The 19,857-nt window shown below is 37.0% G+C and overlaps 1 protein-coding gene across 2 annotated transcripts in view; it reads left to right on the top strand.

Annotated features, from left to right (window-relative positions):
• LOC118749180 (glutamate synthase [NADH], amyloplastic-like) overlaps nt 1–19,857 on the top strand; it is a 546,416-nt gene that overhangs the window by 166,354 nt on the left and 360,205 nt on the right. The window lies entirely within an intron of this gene.

The following is a 19,857-nucleotide window of genomic DNA, read 5'->3' as shown; positions in this document are numbered from 1 at the left end:
GACTTATGATTTCGAAGTTATAGCTGATAAAAAAATCCACGCGTACGGGATGTGCCACGCCCCCTTTTATAAACTCATTCATATACACCTTACTATAAACACCTACCGTAGCTGAGTCTGCGTACCAAATTTCAAGTTCATGAGGCTTATGGTTCCGAAGTTATAGCTGATAAAAATTCCACGTTTATGGGATGTGCCACGCCCAATTTTATAAACTCTTCATATACACCTTACTATAAGCACCTACCGTAGCTGTGCCTGCATACTAAATTTCAAGTTCATATGACTTATGATTTCGAAAATATAGCTGATAAAAAACGCTGCCTTTTACAAACTCGTTTATATATACCCTACTATAAGAACCTACCATTGATATGTCTGCATATCAAATTTCAAGTTCGTGGGACTTATGGTTCCGATGATATAGCTGATAAAAAATTCCACGCCTATGGGATGCGCCACGCCCCCTTCTACAAACTCATTGATATATACCCTCTTATATGCACCTACCATTTATATGTCTGTTTACCAAATTTCAAGGTCATGTGACTTATGGTTCCGAAGTTATGGCTGATTAAAAATTTCACGCCTATGGGAGGTGCCACGCCCCCTTGTAGGATCCCAATTTTTTCACCCTATTATACGCCCAGGAGTCATGGCAACAATCTGTCAAAATTTTGTTCGATTCTGTCCGTCCGTTTAGGCTGCAACGGGGCACATACATACATACATACTTCCACAAATATATAGTAGATAATATAGTATGTACTTATCTAGGCATTCTACATTAGTTTCTCTGTAAGGCATTCTTTGTTCGCTTCTCTGGATTGTGTTTATCCATGCGTTCTCCCTTCCTTTGAAGTTAATTCTGCTGGTAAGGGCTTACCGCCAATGACATGCCCATGCTAAAATAAGGCCTTCTTGTAGCGAAAGGGTAAGCGATTCCCATCGCCTAGCTCGTTTCCACTTTCGTTTCTGTGGTAATCGTGTTTTTTGCTGGGCAGTTACTTAGGCAGACGCAAATTGCCCGGCTTGCAAAGCCGCCAAGAAAGGAAAATCTATTTTTAAGTATTATTCGTGAATAATTTAATACACTTAAACATAAATTGTAATGAATTATCAAATTTGATCAACCTTCATACTAATCACCATGATTTGAGGCGTGTTCGTTTATTCGTAGACCAAGTCCCCAAAACAAACTATGCCTTCAACCAATGGTAAGATGCATTCGGTTCTGCAACAATTATACTAACCTATATTTTTTGTCACAATTTATATAACTTGAAGCAACAATTGTTTTCCATATTTAATTGAATATTCTTAATATGTTCTGTGTATAGTCTGTAGGATTCATCTGTAGACTGAGTAAATAAATAAATAAATTCAAAGAGTAAGCTCAGTCAATAGGGATTACTAGCAGAAATGTTCTGGCTATAAAGAGAATCGATGCTCAAATAATTAAAAGCTATAGCTGTGACCTTTAATTAGGGTTTTTGCTTTTGTTTTAAATAACAATATTCTGATCAGATTCGGCTGGCAGCCACGACTTCTAAAACAGAATTTTGTTAAAAATTTTCATGCCTGGAAAATAATAATTTATTTTCCATATCCACCTATGTATTTAGCTTGCTATGAGCACAAATTTTTCAAATCAGTCACAGAAGAAAGTGTTAAAAATTAATTAAAAAAACTAAAATCTAAAAACGATGATGACGTTACAGGTTCCCCAAATTCTGAAACAGCCAAAGGAATGAAAATGAAGAATTCTTTTTAAAAAGCTTTAGAAAAACCTGCCACATCTGGTTTGGCTTGTGAGCGGTGTTTAAAAACCGATCTCGCCATAATGCTAGATTCTTCAAACGAAGAAGAAAGTCAGGAGCATACATCCGACATTTTCAGCCCCGATGCAATTCTCATTACTTTTTATTAGATATAATGTTCCAATTTTTGAATTTAAGTTCTAAGTAAAATAAAGATTATTAAAAATTACTAACTTTTCCTTTTTTTATTTACCTAAATACGTTAGTTTACTTACCTAATTGTTTCTTAAGAATACTTGACATTCGCATCCGCACCCGCGGATATTAGCTGTTAGATATCCGCCTCCGCATTCGCATCCGCGGATGTCTAAAATTCCACATTCGCAACATCCCTAATTCGTACATACATATTTTTGTATGGATATTATGTTTGTATGGATATGGGCAAATCTAAAAAATGGGTACACTTTAAAAAAAAAATTTAAATTTTTAAATTTGTGAGCGCATTTATGTTTTATATATCATTTTATTCGTAATCTCTTAATAAATCGATTAATATAAGTGTAATTCATTTTCATCAAGTGTTTCAAAAGTTAGACGAGGAATAAGCATGAAATAGAAAACAAAAGAATAAGCTGGGTTGAAATTACGCTGCTCAAGTTGTGAACTTTGAGGAAAGATTTTGATAGTTGAACTCACTTAATTGGGATGTTCTAAATTCAATGGCATGCCCTGTTTTACCAGATTGGCTCCGGTTTTCGAGATAACGGTACTTGAAAATTTGATTAAATATTAACTATTTTATAAATAACTCCCTCAGTTTTGAAGTTATTTTACTAAAATTTTGCAAATAACAGTTTTTTAATATTACCTTAATTATTCCTTAAAATTATCGAAATAGGTTAACATTAACATATAGCTCCAATACAACTGATTACTCAGATATGTGTTTTTGCGCAATAACTCTAACTTCATATCTGAATAATAAATTGTATGCGTGCTGTATGTTAAATTGAACCTATAAAAACTTAAAACCTGTTTAATTGAAGGAGTTATAACGCAAAACAACGTCTCTGATCAATCAGTTGTATGGGAGCTATATGTTTTAGTGAACCGATTTCGGTGATTTTATGGAATAGTTAAGGTAATATTAAAAAAAGTTTCAAAGTACTGCTATCTCGAAAAATGGAGCCAATAGGGTAAAACTTAGGGAGCCATTCAATTCAGAAGGCACCAGTTAAGTAAGAGCAACTATCTGAACATTTGTCGAGAAAAAGTTGCTTTGATACCACTCTCGAAATATTCTGACTAAAAGAAGGAGCATCATTAAAAGTAGTAAATCTGGGTTTTTACACACTTCTAGAGACAAATTTTTTGAAGCATTTTACAGGTATATGTAATTTTATAAGGACTAGCTCGTTTCGACGTATTTTCCAAATGTACCCTTAATTAAAGTGTTTTTGGAACAAAAATTACGCTCAAGATCGCAAAATATTTTATCTTTAAAAGTTGGTTTAATCTGAAAGCACAGCTTTTGCTCAAGTATCAAATTATTCGTAATTTTGTATAGTATACAATACATACTTAAAAAGTTCTTAAACTTAAATGCTTCAAAAACTATATGCGATAAACCGAAAATTTTGAAAATTGTGAAATGTGGAATTACAGACTTTGAGTTACTTGCCATTTCGTTATTTTTTAATGCACACTTTTCTTACCTACTATATATGAAGTGTACACATAAGTACTAATTGCACATAAAATTTCAAAGCAGTATATGGTGTGCTTCAAAAGTTATGACATAATTAATTTTTCACCTCTTAAAAATTACATAAAAAATTCACTTGTTTTCATTATTATTTTTTATTTAAATACCTATAATTCAAAAGTTATGCAGCAAATTGACCCAAATTTTTTTTGAGGCTTCAAGTATACGTCAATGAATTATATCCAAAAGCAACCAGCTTGATATAGTTTCCAACAATGAAAATAAAGCTAAACAACACCAAGGTTACCTGTTTTTTAGATTTGCCCATATATGTATGAGGAAACACACGGGCTTCGTTTATATACTGATGGACATATGTATGCACATATCGCACACCGTCTTCAAAAGAGTCACAACTCAAAATTTGGGATTTTTGAAATTATGCGCTAAAAATGTACACAGATCTTTTTTTTACCTTTCAGCAAAAGCTGGAGCAAATTTTTGTTATAATTTGTTAAAAAAAAAACTAAAGGTAAAGTCGCCTTTGCCCACATGATTAGCATGTGCTACGAAATAGTTATTCGCGTTTTCTGACGAACGTATTATTTTGAGTTGTGACTCTTTTGAAGACGGTGTGCGATATGTACTTACTCAGTAGAACTTGGGAGCATCGTACGATTTCTCGGTGAGTACTCCCTTGGGAGCATACGAATACTCCCCATTGCTCCCTATGCTTTGTGTATAAGCATGTAATTTCGTATACTCCCTTTAACATTGTATGTCCTAGGAGGGGGAGTAAGGGACTACCTCCTAAACGAGCGATCGGGGAGCACACAGAAATATCATCCCACAAACCTCCTAAGGGAGCAATACGGGAGTACTCCCATAAAATCCTCCCCTATACCTCCCAAAAAGACAACAAGGGAGTGCATAAAAAAAAAAACATCCCACATTCCTCCCGAACGATCAATAAGTGAGTGCTCCCCTGAGAGGCATCCCGAAAGCCTCCTGTACGATTAATAAAAGAGCTTTTAATTGCCTCACATATAAGCTAAAAGATTTTGCTATTTACGCAATCGATTTATTTAATTTTTTAATCTCATGCATGTATACAATATTAAAAGATCTTAACAGACAGCTATAAGTACGAGGTCAGACAAAACATACATAAGTAATACTTATTACATTTTTGATTAATATTGGAATTCTAATGCGGGCAAATGCATTCAAAGTAAAAACGAAAAATAATAATAAAACGGTGAGATAACTACATGATTTCCTGGTGTCAGGGATGCTTGGGTGTTCAGGAGCTCACGCAAATAGGGAGAGTGTATAAAACTTTCTTGTCTTAACCACGATCAATGTGAAGGTTACTTAGCCCATCTGATAGCTATGTACCCCAGTAAAGCTCTGCACCGGCATTGTATGAATGTTAAAACCAGGTGGTCATACGTAAATGCTGACACAAATTTGCTAATCTGAAAAGTATTTAGCGATATATAACACAACATTCAACAAATTTCAGTTATCGGTCCGTAATCATGCCTCAGGGAGTATTTGGCTCCTAAACGAGTAATAAAGGAGTACAAAATCGACAAAAATCGTTTATTGCTCCAAAATCATGGCTCTGGGAGTATTCTTTTGTTGCTCACTTAGGAGATCTTTGATTTGACTCCTAAGCGAGTTATAAAGGAGGTCAGAACCAATAAATCTCCCCTATTGCTCAGGCCAAAAGGAGTACTCTTTTATTCCTCACATTGGGAGATCTCCCTTCAAGTTCTAGTGGGCTCCCAGTAGAACTTGGGATCATCGTACGATTGCTCTGTGAGTACTCCCTTGGAGTATAGGACTACTCCCCATTGCTCCCTATGCTTCTGTGTATAAGCATGTAATTTTGTATACTCCCTTTAACACGGGATTTCCTAGGGTGGCGAGTAATCCCTTTTACCTCCTAAATGAGCAATCAGGGAGTTCATTGAGAACCTAACTGCTCGCTTAGAATATATCCCATTACTCTCCTGAGCGAGCAATATCGAAAAATCTCGTTTAATGCTCCTAAATCATGCTCGCTTAGGAGATCTCCTATTTTACTTCTAAGCGAGTAATAAAGGAGTACAAAACCGACAAATCTATCTTGTTGCTCCGAAATCAGGTCAAGGGGAGTACTCTTTTATTTCTCATATAGGGAGATCTCCCTTCAAGTTCTAGTGGGCTTGTACATATGTTTGTGTGCATGTATATATTGTGCATATGTAGTACAAAAGAAAACAAATCTAATTGGAGCTAGCAACGCTGCTCGTTGATATCAATGCGAATTGCACTCATTGTCGAAAATGATGTGATTGTTGTACATTTGTTCATGTTTGTCATTGTACATTTAATTTGTTAGAGTAGTTTTTATGCTCCCGCTATCACCTTTTATGAAGTCGTCTTGCGTTGATATACTCTGATGAACATATCGTTACCTTAATACATTTTTTTAAATACAATTACTATTTCAATAAATTTCTTCCTTCCTTATTTGGCTCTGTAACCGCCTAAGCGATTTTGGCCGAGTTCAACAAAGCACGCCTGTCGTTTCTTTTCCGTTCTAACTGACGCCAATTGGAAATGCCGAGTGAAACCTACCTCCACCTGGTCTTTTCATCGCAGTTGGGGCCCCCCTCTTCCTCTGTTACCTCCAGCGGGTTCCGAGTTGAATACTTTCAGAGCTGGAGCGTCGGTGTCCATTCGAACGACATGGCCAAGCCAGCGGAGCCGCTGTATTTTTGCTGCACTATGTCCATGTCCTTGTAAAGCTCATACAGCTCATCGTCCCATCGTCTGCGGTACTCGCCGTCGCCAACGTTTAAAGGCCCGTAAATCTCAGTCCAAAGTAGCACTTGTTGGCAAGAGTGACTGCGTTTGATTTCCATGCTGACATTACTATCGGTGTTAATGCTGGTTCCCAAGTAAACGAAATTCTCTACTTTCTCAAATTATAACTGTCAACAGTGACGTGGGTGCCAAGGCGGGAATGTGCTGACTGTTTGTTTGATGACAGGAGATACTTCGTCTTGTCCTCGTTTACCACCAAACCCATTCGATTTGCTTCCTTATCTAACTTGGAAAAGGCAGAACAGACTTCGCGGTTCTTGTTACCGATGATGTCGATGTCATCGCCGTACGCCAGCAATTGCACGCTCTTGTAGTAAATTGTTCCTGAGCGGTTGAGTTCTGCAGCTCTTATTATCTTCTCCAACATCAGATTAAAGAATTCACATGAAAAGGAGTCGCCCTGTCTGAAACCCCGTTTGACAGAGCTGGTGGTATTGTTCAACGTCATTTTACACAGCCGTATCAGTTTGGCGGGGATACCAAATTCAGACATAGCGGCGTATAGGCAACTCCTTTTAGTGGTGTCGAAAGCGGCTTTAAAGTCGACAAATAGGACAATAGGTCTTTTCCAAGATTTGACGTATTGTGTATACCTGGTCTATGGTGGATTTGCCAGGTCTGAAGCCACACTGATAAGATCCAATCAGTTCGTTGACGGTGGACTTCAGTCTTTCGCACAATACACTCGATAATACCTTATAACCTATGCTTAGAAGGCTGATCCCGCGGTAGTTGGCGCGGATGGCGGGGTCGCCTTTCTTGTGGATTGGGCAGAGCACACTTAAATTCCAGTCGTCGGGCATGCGCTCATCTGACCATATTCTGCATAAGAGTTGATGCATACACCTTATCAACTCATCGCCACCATACTTGAATAGCTCAGCTGGCAGGCTGTTAGCTCCAACAGCTTTGTTGTTTTTCAGCCGCGTTATTGCTATTCGTACCTCGTCATAGTCAGGCGGAGGAACATCGACTCCGTCATCATGGACTGGGGGATCGAGTTCTTCTTTTCCACAACGTTCCGTGCTGCTACCATTCAGTAACGTGGAAAAGTGTTCCCTCCATAATTTAAGTACGTTCTGAACATCGGTAGCTAGGTCGCCATTGTTGTTCTTAGAGGAGTGCGCCCTGGTCTTGGAACCTTCCGTAAGTCGCCTAACTCTCCTGCTTCCTGTCGGCCAGCATTTCAAGCTCTTCGCACTCACGTATTTCGGCCTCTGCTTTTTATTGCGGCATATACGTCTCGCTTCCCTCTTCAGATCCCTATAGCGGTCCCACATAACGCGCGTTGCGCCCGATCGCAGCGTGGCCATGTAGGTGGCATCTTTTTCTCTTCAGCTTCCGAACATTCCTCATCGTACCAGTTATTCTTTCGGCCTCGCTGAGATCCGACTACTTCTTCGGTGGCGGTACTTAATGAGCGGGAAATGTGGTTCCACTGCTCGCATATGTCGGTTTGTTGAAGAGTGCTCTCTGAGAGCAGGTGTGAGAGTCGAGTATCGAAAGCGCTGGCTGTCTGTTGTGATTGCAGCTTTTCGACGTTAAGCTTTCCTTGCATATTTGGGCGCACATTTTTTGCTGCACAGAGGCGGGTGCGTATCTTGGCTACAACAACATATTGGTCCGAGTCGATGTTTGGGCCTCGGAGTGTGCGTACGTCTAAAACACTGGAAGCGTGCTTTCCGTCTATCACAACCGATCCGCAGACAGCCACGTAGCTTGATGGGTCTTTTTATGCTTGAACCTAGTACTGCATACTACCATGTTTCGGGCCCCGGCGAAGTCGATCAGCCTCAATCCGTTGTCGGACGTTTCGTCGTGGAGGCTGAATTTTCCGACGGTGGTTCCAAAGATCCCTTCCTTGCCCACCCTGGCATTGAAGTCGCCAAGCACGATTTTGATATCATGACGGGGGCAGCGCTCGTACGTGCGCTCCAAGCGCTCATAGAAGAGATCCTTGGATGCTTCATCCTTCTCTTCCGTCGTGGGCGCAGATGAGCGAGATGTTGAAGAATCTCGCTTTGATCCGGATTGTGGCTAGACGCTCGTCCACCGGGGTGAACGACAGTACTCGGCGACGGAGTCTCTCTCCCACCACAAATCCAACTCCGAATTTGCGCTCCTTTACGTGGCAGCTGTAGTATACATCGCAAGGAGTCAGACATTGCTTGCCTTGCCCCGTCCAACGCAGTTCTTGGATGGCGGCGATGTCAGCTTTTCGCTCTTACGAGGACATCAACCAGCCGGGCAGAGGCACCTTCCCCATTAAGGGTCCGGACATTCCAGGTGCATGCCCTCAAATCGTAGTCCTTTAAACGATTGCCGTGGTCGTCATTAAAAGGGGGGTTCTCATCCGAGGCTTTGTATCTATTTATCATTGGAGCCTGTTTTTACCTGGCGGGTCCAAAACCCAGCGCACAACCCATTGTTGGGACGGGGTGCTTTCGTAACCGAATACACGTTTATAAAGCGAGCCGCTTGCTCCAAGACAGACACCCGCTTGCAGCCGCACCTACTGGTGAACAGACGCTGCAGACTTCAGTGAGCCCTTAAACCGATTAAGTCGGAGTGGCATCACCAAAGCTCCCTCTATTTCTGCCGTGACCCAAGGCTTCACTCGGATTGGTTACCGCATCTCGCACATGGGTTGGTCACGTTGCCAGAGTGCGCGATCGAGGACGCAAATGTCGGGATTGAGTATAGCCGTGCGACAGTAACTGTATACCCAGCACAACGACTATACCCCATTGTATTCCATTTCAATAAATTAGTTACAGTATTTATTACACCCATTATTTTGAAGAATTTCTCAACTCAAAAACTGTGGTATTTAATAAAGTTTTGTAGCTACTCTGTAAAGATACAAATTTTAGATGGGGCCTTTCTATATTAAGGTAATGATTGTTGCGGATGTTAGCAAGGCGAACTCATTTAAGGTAGTGTTACTGGAGCAGTTGAAATTTTTGGCCCAGTGTTTCTTAAAGAAAGCCAAAAACGCTGGGACTGTTGGTTCAACTTGGTGATGTTGTACTCTAGAATGCCTCGTTTGTGGGGCTGTTGAATGAGTTTGAGTCTTGGTTGTATGAAAAATCCAAAAATTTTGATTTTCTGGCAAGTTGTACAACTCGTCGCTACATTAGTGGTACTGTTTATTTAATTTATTTAATTTAATATTATATTGAAAACATTAGTGCATTAAGATGTAATCTTTACTTGCACAATGATACAAACAAATTGCAAGAAATAAAATAAAAAGTACAGATAATAATTAATATTACAATATAGATTAAGGTAATGTGTACGTTGAATTACAAATCATATATTCTAAAATAAAACAAAAGTAAGCTTATAACCACTATTCTTGATCACGCTTGGAAGAAAAAAGTTAAATATGAGTTTTTTGAAGTTGCCTATGTGCAACGCGTTCTTCAAGGACAGTGGAAGGGAGTTCCAGAGCCTTACCGCATTAATAAAAAACAGTCTTGAAGTGCATAAATAATTAAATCTCGGAAGAATAAGACCTGACGAACGTGTACTCTTGGAGAACTTAAGTTTATTGTACAGATATTCCGGGCTCTTCGTGATAAATAATTTGAACATAAAAATGCAATTACGCGCGTTCAGAAAGTTTTGTAAATCACAGCCAAGTATAGAATTACGCATAGATGAGAGATGATCGTATTTCTTTAAACCAAATACATACCTTGTGGCAGAGTTAATGGCGATATTCAATTTTTGGAGTGAATGAGAGTCTAATTTGCCGTAGACGATTTCAAAGTACGTGATATAAGGAACGATTAAACTTGTAATTAACTTTTTCTTAGTGGCTACCGGTACATAAGGTGAAGTTACTCTAAGACATCGTAGAGTAAAAAATATTTTACTCACAACTTCATTAACATGATCATCACACGCAAGTCTAGAGTTAATAACGAAACCCAAATTCCTGGCTTTGTCAACTAATTTAAGCTGGTTGGCACCAATAAATAAGTTGGGAATATCCGATGCCAAAAATTTATCTTTAGCGACAGGTATTACACAAGATTTTTGAGCATTGAGGCAAAGTAAATTCTCCCTAGACCATGCAAATATTGAGCTTAAGTCCTCGTTAAGTTGTAGACAAATATCCTGAATCGATCCAATTTTATTAGAAACATACAGCTGCACATCATCGGCATACGCGTGTAAGCGCGCATGAGTGCAGGTGCTGAAAATGTCATTTATGAAAATGCTAAACAAAAGGGGGCCCAATATGGATCCCTGAGGGACACCAGAGTATATATGCACGAGGTTAGAACAATTATTGCCGATTTTCACCTTTTGAAACCTGTCGCTCAAATAGCTTTCTATGAGTTTTACTGCAGTTTTGCTGAAGCTGAAATACTTAGCTAGTTTTGCACACAATAAATTGTGGTTTACAGAATCAAAAGCCTTAGAAAAATCAAGCAGACAAAGTAGTGTTAAATGACCTTGATCGAATGGCTGACGTATATCGTCTAAGACTTTAACAACAGCAGTAGAACAGGAGTGACCAGCTCTGAAACCACTCTGCAGAGGGTTTAGGAGTTTATTTTTATGAATGAAGTCGGATATTTGCTGCGCTAAAAGCATCTCAAAAACCTTAGAAAGTCCTGTTAATATACTTATGGGCCTGAATTCACAAATCAGAGAGGCACCAGGTTTTTTGGCTATTGGTGTGACATTTGCTACTTTCCACTTGGATGGAAAGCACGAAGTGGTTAAACAGTGATTGAGTATGTGTGTAAAGCAAGCGAGAATGTAAGGCAAAATTTATGTGACAAACTTTATCGGAAGCTCATCATTCCCCACAGCATTAGATTTAATACTGCATACACATCTGGCCACTTCCTCCTCGCAAACGGAACTAAATTGAAATCTCGAGAGGGTGTGTTGGTCAGAAGACGAAGAAGTGGTATTTGTTACAGACGTGTAATTAGTCAAGCAACTACTTGAAGCAAACAAATTATTGAGTTCATTGGGATCAAGTGAGCAGGGTATTTATGAGCTTGACCGCACGCCCAACCTTTTCAAATTTCCCCAGAGCTGTTTAGGAGGCAACGATTGTTGTGCAAAGTCATTCTATTTTGCGTTTATTTTGTTCACTAAATAACCCAAAATGGATAACTCAGCCTAATATGTACGTGCTTTCGTTGAATTTTACAAATGTTAGCCAAAACTATCAAATTACACAATGAGATTTTTCGCAAAATTTTAACGTTTGTGGGTAAAACGTCCAACTTGATTGCGGATCGATCTGAACCAACGGTCGCAACGTTTAAGGCTTACATTATGTCAAAATTATGTGTTTGCTGAATTTTTACTCAAATTCATGAAATGATTTCGGGAATTGGACTACGCATAAACGTATAATTTGTAAGGTAATTTTATGTTTTTATACTCTTGCTACCACACGAATATATCGTCGTTTAAAGTACAAAACCGCGTATCGTCATTCTGTAAAACCGCGTAACTGACATTTGCGGCCAAAAACTGGATTTGCTCACACAAGCTCTTGGCTCAATACTTATCCATTCCTTCTGAAATATACGAGCCAGAAATGCGATTGCTTTATAAAAAAGAGAACCATTTTGAAATATGAGTGTGTTTACTCTCTAGAAAATAATTTATGCAACCTCACATACGCGGTTTCCATTATCTTGATATGCGGTTTTGCATTTTGTTGATACGCGGTTTTGTACTTTAAACAACGATATGAAGTCGTGACAAAGGAATTTGTCTTCTTTCAACTTAAATAAATGCATTTTGCAAACAAAAGTGCCTACGTGGTTATAATGCAGGGGGGCGAATCGTAAAAAACGCGGCGAATTCGTAAGGATCTATTGATTGCATTATAAACATTTACATTTATTTGTTAAACATACAATAGATAATTATGTGACAGCTCATTCCGTTCAGTTACTTCCATTATAACTACGGTGACCATCCGTCCTGTATTATACGGGACTGTCCTGTTTTTTTTTGACCAATTGTCCTGGTAATTTATATATTTTATACGGGACGCCAAATGTTCTGCATTTCTTTTAATGTCCTCTATTTGTCCCGTATTCCGTGTTCGTTATTCCACGCCTTGACAGCTCATTAAAATGGCGTGCCTATGAATCAGTTTTAAGTGATGTTGGTATATGATCGTAATTTTCTCCATAAGCAGTTATTAGTTTCTAACATGAATGTCTGTGCTTCGAACTGAGGGACACATACAGTGACCAAAATATAAATTATGATTCAACATCTTAGACAGGTTTGGCTATTTTGCTTTTGTTTATTTAACTTGTATTATTTTTTTTTATGAAAGTAAAACTCTTTTTCCTAACAAGAACCATATAAATCCAAACTTCCGACTTTTTCCAAAAACTATGAAAACTTATTCTGCAAAGTTTCATCAAATTCGCAGTTTTGTAGCTCGTTAAAATTTAGTATAATAAAGTGCAACTCAACTCAGCTGCTCATTTGCTTCCCTATAAAAAATTTTCTAACATACTTACTTTGTACGAAAAAATGCGTAACACTTTCAACAAAAAAAAAATGCCAAAAATTAACGGTAAGTCCTAACCATTTTGTTGGAGACATGAGACCTTAACCTTTAATTCGTGTTCTTTTTATTTCACCTGGTCAGGCGGGCACCAGAGTAGTTGGCAACGCGCGCCTTGCCCTATCCGCCCACCACCGACTTAGTGATTAATTGCTCATCCGCCGCCCAAGCGACAACATCAGCAAATCATTTTCTTAAAAAACTACTTTAAACTCGTGCATTCATATATCAATTGAACGTGTACTCAAATTAGACTAATAAACCTGAATTTCGATATTTGAATTTGTAATAAACAAATCCCTATATCTTTTTATTTGTGCACCCCAAAAATTAAACATGGTTCTTTTGAGGCCTTTAGAATCGAAGTCAGCGTTGCCACAGACAAATTTTTTTTCCTACCAAAATTTCCTACCATAACCAACCAAAACCTACCAAACATTTTTTGAGTTTTAATATTTGTTTTCAATGTCAAATTTTTTAAAAACATAGTTAACATAAACTAGTAAAACTAAAACACAACTAGATTAATAAAAACAACAAAACTGTACAGACTTATCCATATGTACATATGTCTCTTTACACATACATACATAAAAGTTGATAGCGAAAAAAGAGGCGTAAAAAATATTTCGGCGAAGAAAGACTCTTAACATAGGTGACGGCAAATAAAGCCGCGTTAACCTCTTTGACAGCGAAGAAAGACCCATATATTTATGTCGGCGGTCAACTATATTTTCGAGTGCAACAGTATTCCCCAGAACTCCCCAAAGAGCTTTTCCGAGCTCTTTATTCGTGTCTAGTGACGATATTATTATTATTATTACGTCGAAGATATCCGCGCTGCGACCTAAGAAGATATATTGTGCTAAATCAAAATTGTAATCACTCCAACCTTAGGCTATTTAAAAAGCTCAGCACTTTGGATGAGGCCATGTTCCAAACTTTAGATGGAGAAGGCAATCGTTCTCCAAGGTGTATCAATCTACGATTCATGCTTCGTGGACAGGCACATAGAATACACGCTGGGGTTTCTGTCACCAGCCGACAAACCCTACAGTCCATCTCTACAGAAAGACCCATTTATTTAAAACCGTACGTTAACTGCAGTGTGCTGTCAGGTTGCCAGTAAGAGTTCTAAGTTCAAGATGTCTTTTGGAGTTCCTGCTGGAAAGAGTTATGCATATCTTTGATTGTCTTATTCCCTTTGACTTCCGCCAGTAGGCAGCAATTTGAGATTATTCCCAGCTAGCTCCTAAGTAGGTCTGCAGTGTATCCTTTATATGTACCACAGAAAGGCTAGGGACCATGCAAACGCATTTGGGCTTCACGCTTTGCGAGACAGTCAGCCCTTTCGTTGCCTTCAAACCCTTCATGCGTGACGCTATTGTGGGCTCGCAGGTGGTTCAAGAGTTTACAAGCCTTGATGCCGTTTTAAAAGACTAAGGCCCTTAACGCTGCCTGAATGTCCGACATAATATTTATTCTGGCCTCATTTGCCTTCTACGATGACATTCGCGAACACAGACTTCGATTGGGAAGACTTCCGCCTGAAATATGGTTAAGTACGAGCCCATTGGCAGACTTTTCTGGAATCTTGGTCCAAGTACGCCACAAATTATATCGCTACCTAAAGGTGAAAGGTGCCAAGTCCATTTTTTTAAGTTTGGTTTTTGATGCAGAATGACAGGTAATACGAAACTACATTGATTTTTCGTCTCTCCTGAAAAATTTCTGAAAATGGACTTGACACCTTTTCACCCTTAGGTCACGATATATGGATGTCCGTATTTCATTTTGGCAATAATAAGGTATACGTTTGTACTTAGGAATCAGGTATATCTACATGTTTGTGCCCGCCATTATACGAACGCACCGGTGAAATATTTGTGTAAAAAGGTTGCTAAAATATTTGGAGATACGTACTATATTTTCTATTTTTCGCAAATAACTATTACTCAATGTCCCGAAACCTACCAAAATCCAATCAAACCTACCAAACTACCAAATGGAAAAAAACCTACCAGTTTTGGTAGGAAAAGCCCATGTTTGGCAACACTGATCGAAGTAACATCAAAAATCTCTAAAAATTAATAAACACAACTCTGGGCGGCCTCTTGGGCATATTACAAAAGTCACTCAAGGCAGTAGCGAGCGAGAAACCACAAAGCGCGGACGTAAAGATAGGGTCAGTGAGCGGAAAATATTTAGTCCGAGAAATAATAAAACAAAAAGACATTTAATTTGCAAAAAAGAAAAACGATTAAACGCGAGGGAAAATGATAAATTAAACAAACAAACGACAAAAATAACAAAAAATTAAAGACGAGCAACAATTTTGTGAAAAAACAATAGGGGTATTCTCCAAATCTTGCAAAGCCATTGCACGTAGCACGGATTGCATAACTTGCAAACACACAACAACAAAATACAATATCGCTGCAAAATATTCAACGTAGAAACCCATGTACACTAGCCAGAATATGTCTCCGTACAGTGTTTTTTTTTTTAATATTTGCAATGTTTTTCGTAATAAATTTTTTTCGTTAATTTTTAATAGAAATATAGTTCATTCTGCATCAAGTAGCATATAAATTAATTTAAAATTTTTACATAATTTAGGAAAATTCGACAAATTTTCACCAAAATGTTCAACTTTTAAACGAGATTTTTTTTGAGTATGCAGTTTTGTAGCTCACTCAATTTCAGTTTAATAAAGTACAAGTTTTAAGTGGCTATAAACTACCGTTGATTTTTGAGAATTTTTTTTGCTGATGATGTTGCTCATTTTCTCCATATAGCGGATGCGTGATGTTTTTTTTTTGTATGGGAGAACTGAAAAACATTGCAAATATTAAAAAAAAACACTGTACGAAGACATATTCTGGCTAGTGTATATATTTTGCAAAATAGCATAGCAAGATAAATGCGACCCTGTGCTAGTTGTTTTGTTGTTGGAATTGCTACATATTTCTCTCATTCCTCTCATCTCGCTCATATCATTTTTTTTTTCGTGCTGTATCTTGTTATTGTATTTGGTACATAATTTCGCTGCTTGCTACCCATGCATGCTACCATATTGCAATGGGGTGCTCTCGTACTCATCCAAATTTGGAATAGTATTTTTGCATTTCGTGCAATCCGTGCATCGCGCAAAACTTCGAGAATAGCCCTAATATTTTAAACGTTGCTAGCAGCATACCTGCAGTAACATATTTGCTTTGCGATACCAAGTGCGAACAGTGTGGTGAAATTAAAAAAAAAAATAAACTAAAAAATTGTTTGGAAAGTTTGCCAAATTGAAACAATCAAACGAAAACGACAAAAATTTAAAATCAAACAGCGCTCTTGTGGGAAAAAGAATTTAAAACAATACAATTGTGAGATTATGAGAAAACATTCTTTAAGCGTTGCGTCCGCCAGCAGTATACCTGCACTTACAGGAAAAGCGGTGAAAACGCCCTGAAGGAGCATCAAAGGCTTAAGATGTGCGACCCCAGCATTACCAATAATTTCACTACGAAACGGACAGAACCCCTACAAGAAGAAGAGCAGGCGGAACGGGAAAAAATTAATCAAAACCGGCTGAGTAAGTACATATATTTCATGTATATATGTATATAAATATATTGCGATAGACCGGTAATTAAACAAAAAAAAATTAAAGGAGACCTAGTTTTCCAACCCCCGTTAATCTCGAAAAGTCCAGTTGCGCCTTGTTTAATTTAAAACTTAGCTTATATGTATCTATACATATGTATAAATGTACATATGTATGTAGGCACATAGTAACAGCAAATTAGCTATAATTTTTAACTTTGCTAAAGTGATACAGTAAAAGTCCTGTTATTTGCACCCAGCGCTGCCGAAATTACAGCAGATTCTTATATTCACGACATACATTTGTACATAGTTACTTACATAGAGATATCTGAATTAAATATGTATGTATGCAAATATATCAGCCGGTAACCAAAACCAGCGAAAAAGATTCGAGCGTAACTGTTTTTCATGTGTACATATGTATATACAGTATCGGTCATATCTATAGCACGCCATTTCCAAGTGATATTGTGTGCCCCTTATGTTTATTTATTTATTTTTAAGAATTTTCAATTAAAATTTAGTTCATTCTCAGACAAACCCCATATGTACCCAAGTTCAACAATTTGTAGAAAACTACAAAAAAGTGTAAAAAAATTTCACCTAAATTTGAAACTTTTTTCCCGGAAGTGTTAGAATTTTTTTGAGTACACAGTTTTTTAGCCCCTGCAATTTTAGTCTGATAATGTGCAAATTTCAAGTGACTACGAGTTACCGTTAATTTTTTAGAATTTTTTTTTGTCGCATTGGCTTCCATATAATGAATAAACTCAATTTATTTGTATATGGAAGAAAACCGCAACACCTTTGGCGAAAAAAATTCTAAAAAATCAACGGTAACTTTTAGCCACTTGAAACTTGCACATTATTAGACTAAAATTGATTGGGCTATAAAACTGTGTATTCAGAAAAATTCAAACACTTCCGAGAAAAAACTTTGAAATTTAGGTGAAAATTTGTTGCATTTTTTTGTAGTTTTCTACAAATTTTTAAACATGGGTTTATATGGGTTTTGTTAGAGAAAGAACTGTATATTAATTGAAAATTCTTAAAAATAAATAAATAAACATAAGTGGCACACAATATCACTTTGAAATGGCGTGCTATAGATATGACCGATACTGTATGTGCATGCATACAACTCCCACTCACTGTTTTTGAGGAAGTTTAACTCATTGTTCTGAAGCTAGCAAATTCGCAGCGTTAGCAAACATATTCACAAACATAATTTCCTATCTTCTCTATTCTCGCCATATATCAGTGCCCCTGTAACTAGGTCATACCCGTACAGACCAGTGATTGTGGTAGATCTACCACTTTTTTTAGCATCCACCACATCTACCACACAAGGTCTGAAATCTACCACATATTCGCATTTTTGAGTAGTAATAATTAAGCTCCACATGATTTTCCTTATTTTTTTTTTTAATTTTAAGAGCAAAAATTGTCGCAACACTAAATACTATGTGATAACAAGTAGGGACACGATATCGAACCGAAAGTATCGATATAATACTCATTTAAAGTATCGCTGTAAAAATATCGGGTACCCATTAATATAGTAATAAAAAAGCTCGGTATTCCAAATATCGATACAAAATTCAAAAAATTTAATCTGAATATTGGTTTCATTTTCTAATAAGAATTAATACTTTGCACTTTAATAAGTACATCACTAAAGGCGCGCCACATTGTAACCTAAGATAGTACACATTTATGCGCTTTAAAGCGCAAAATAAGAAAGAAGCTTATAGGTAGATTCGCAAGAAATGGAACCCTAGCTAAGGCTAAAACTCATGTTTTATTTGCGTTAAAAATTTGTTTAAAAACAATATTAACAACAAAACTTTCAATAGAAATTTTAGGAAGGTAACGTCACGTCAGATACATCGGCTGATAAAAAAAGCAGGACAGATTTTTACATTTTGGAATTTGGAAAATTAGCCTTAAATATTTCAAATATTACTACAAAAAGTTTTATACAAATAGTTTTGCCCAATGCCCAGAGTTTTTAAATTTTGACATTTTAATTTTATTTTCTAATATTTTGTCATACAAATGTTCAATTTATCATTATTCCCCTTAACTTTGTAATGTACATTTACGATTCGATACGATATAAGAGTTCTGGTACTCGATTCCAAAAAATATCGTTTGAAAACTATCGAGTCAAAAGTATCGGTATCGAATGGCAAAAATATCGATGTGGTATCGTATCGTATCGAAATTCGTGTCTTTAATAACAAGAATGATAGTATACAGGATTTCGCATTCCCGGCGGCGATGAGATTTCTCAAGTAAAAGTAAACAAAGCCGAATGGGAGGAGAAAAGAAACTTTCAAACAGTAAATTTTTTAAATTTCTCAATATAAAATTTTCGTCGGGAAACGTATTAAGAGTATTAGCACATTACAGTGCATCTAAAGTGTTTAAGGCGTTGTTTACTTTTACTTGAGAAGTGTCAAAATCGGCAAAACCCAAGTTAAAAGTTTTTTCTAGAGATTCTAATTAAAAATTTTGCAGTTTAGGTGAAACCGTTTTTTAATTTTTGTAAAAAGTTTGATCCAAAACCTGAGATCTACCACATTTTTTCTAAATCTACCAAATTTTTTCCAGAATCTACCACAGCGAATTTTTAATAAGTCCGATCACTGGTACAGACTTAAGCGCAATATCAATTGCACTCAATATCCAAATAAAAGAAAAAGGGCGGAGCTTATTTGTGGGCCGCTGCTGACCATAAATTTCAGTAGAGTACAGTGGTACGAAAATGAAGCAATTCAACCCAAAGTTAACATCACCCAATAAATCAAATAAAACGAAAAGTGGATTAAAGCTTATATATATATATATATCGCGTTACGTTATATATGTTCACTATACGTAATTATAATTATGGTAAAAAAAGTTATGTATATATATGGGGCGTTATTTGTCAGAAAAGCCACCCCCCCTGCACACTTAAATTTTTGAGATAAATTAATGATTTTGGGCTTAAATTTTTTCTTAACTAATCTAGTTTTTTATGCCGTATGGCGAATTTTTATACTTTTGTGATTTATAAGCGTTTTGATCACTTTTTTGGCCAAAGATGAGTACGAAAAAACTAAAAATGCGAAGAAAACTATTTGGGTGTTTTTTTTCTTTTTTTTACAGGGAATCTTATTCCTTGTCAAAAAATAAAAATATTTTAAACTTTTAGAAATTTTAAAAAGTTAACCGTTTTCGGCAAAAGTGGGTAAAAAAATATTAAATTTAATACTTTAATAATTATTCTATCCATAACAAGGCACCCTAGGAAAAAATTTCGTAGAACTAAACTTACTTAGAATTTGCCAAAA

Source organism: Rhagoletis pomonella, unplaced genomic scaffold (genome assembly GCF_013731165.1).
Source record: "Rhagoletis pomonella isolate Grant_MI unplaced genomic scaffold, Rhpom_1.0 Rhpom_scaffold_00014, whole genome shotgun sequence".
Classification (NCBI taxonomy): Eukaryota; Metazoa; Arthropoda; class Insecta; order Diptera; family Tephritidae; genus Rhagoletis; species Rhagoletis pomonella.
This window is presented reverse-complemented; position numbering and strand designations above follow the sequence as displayed.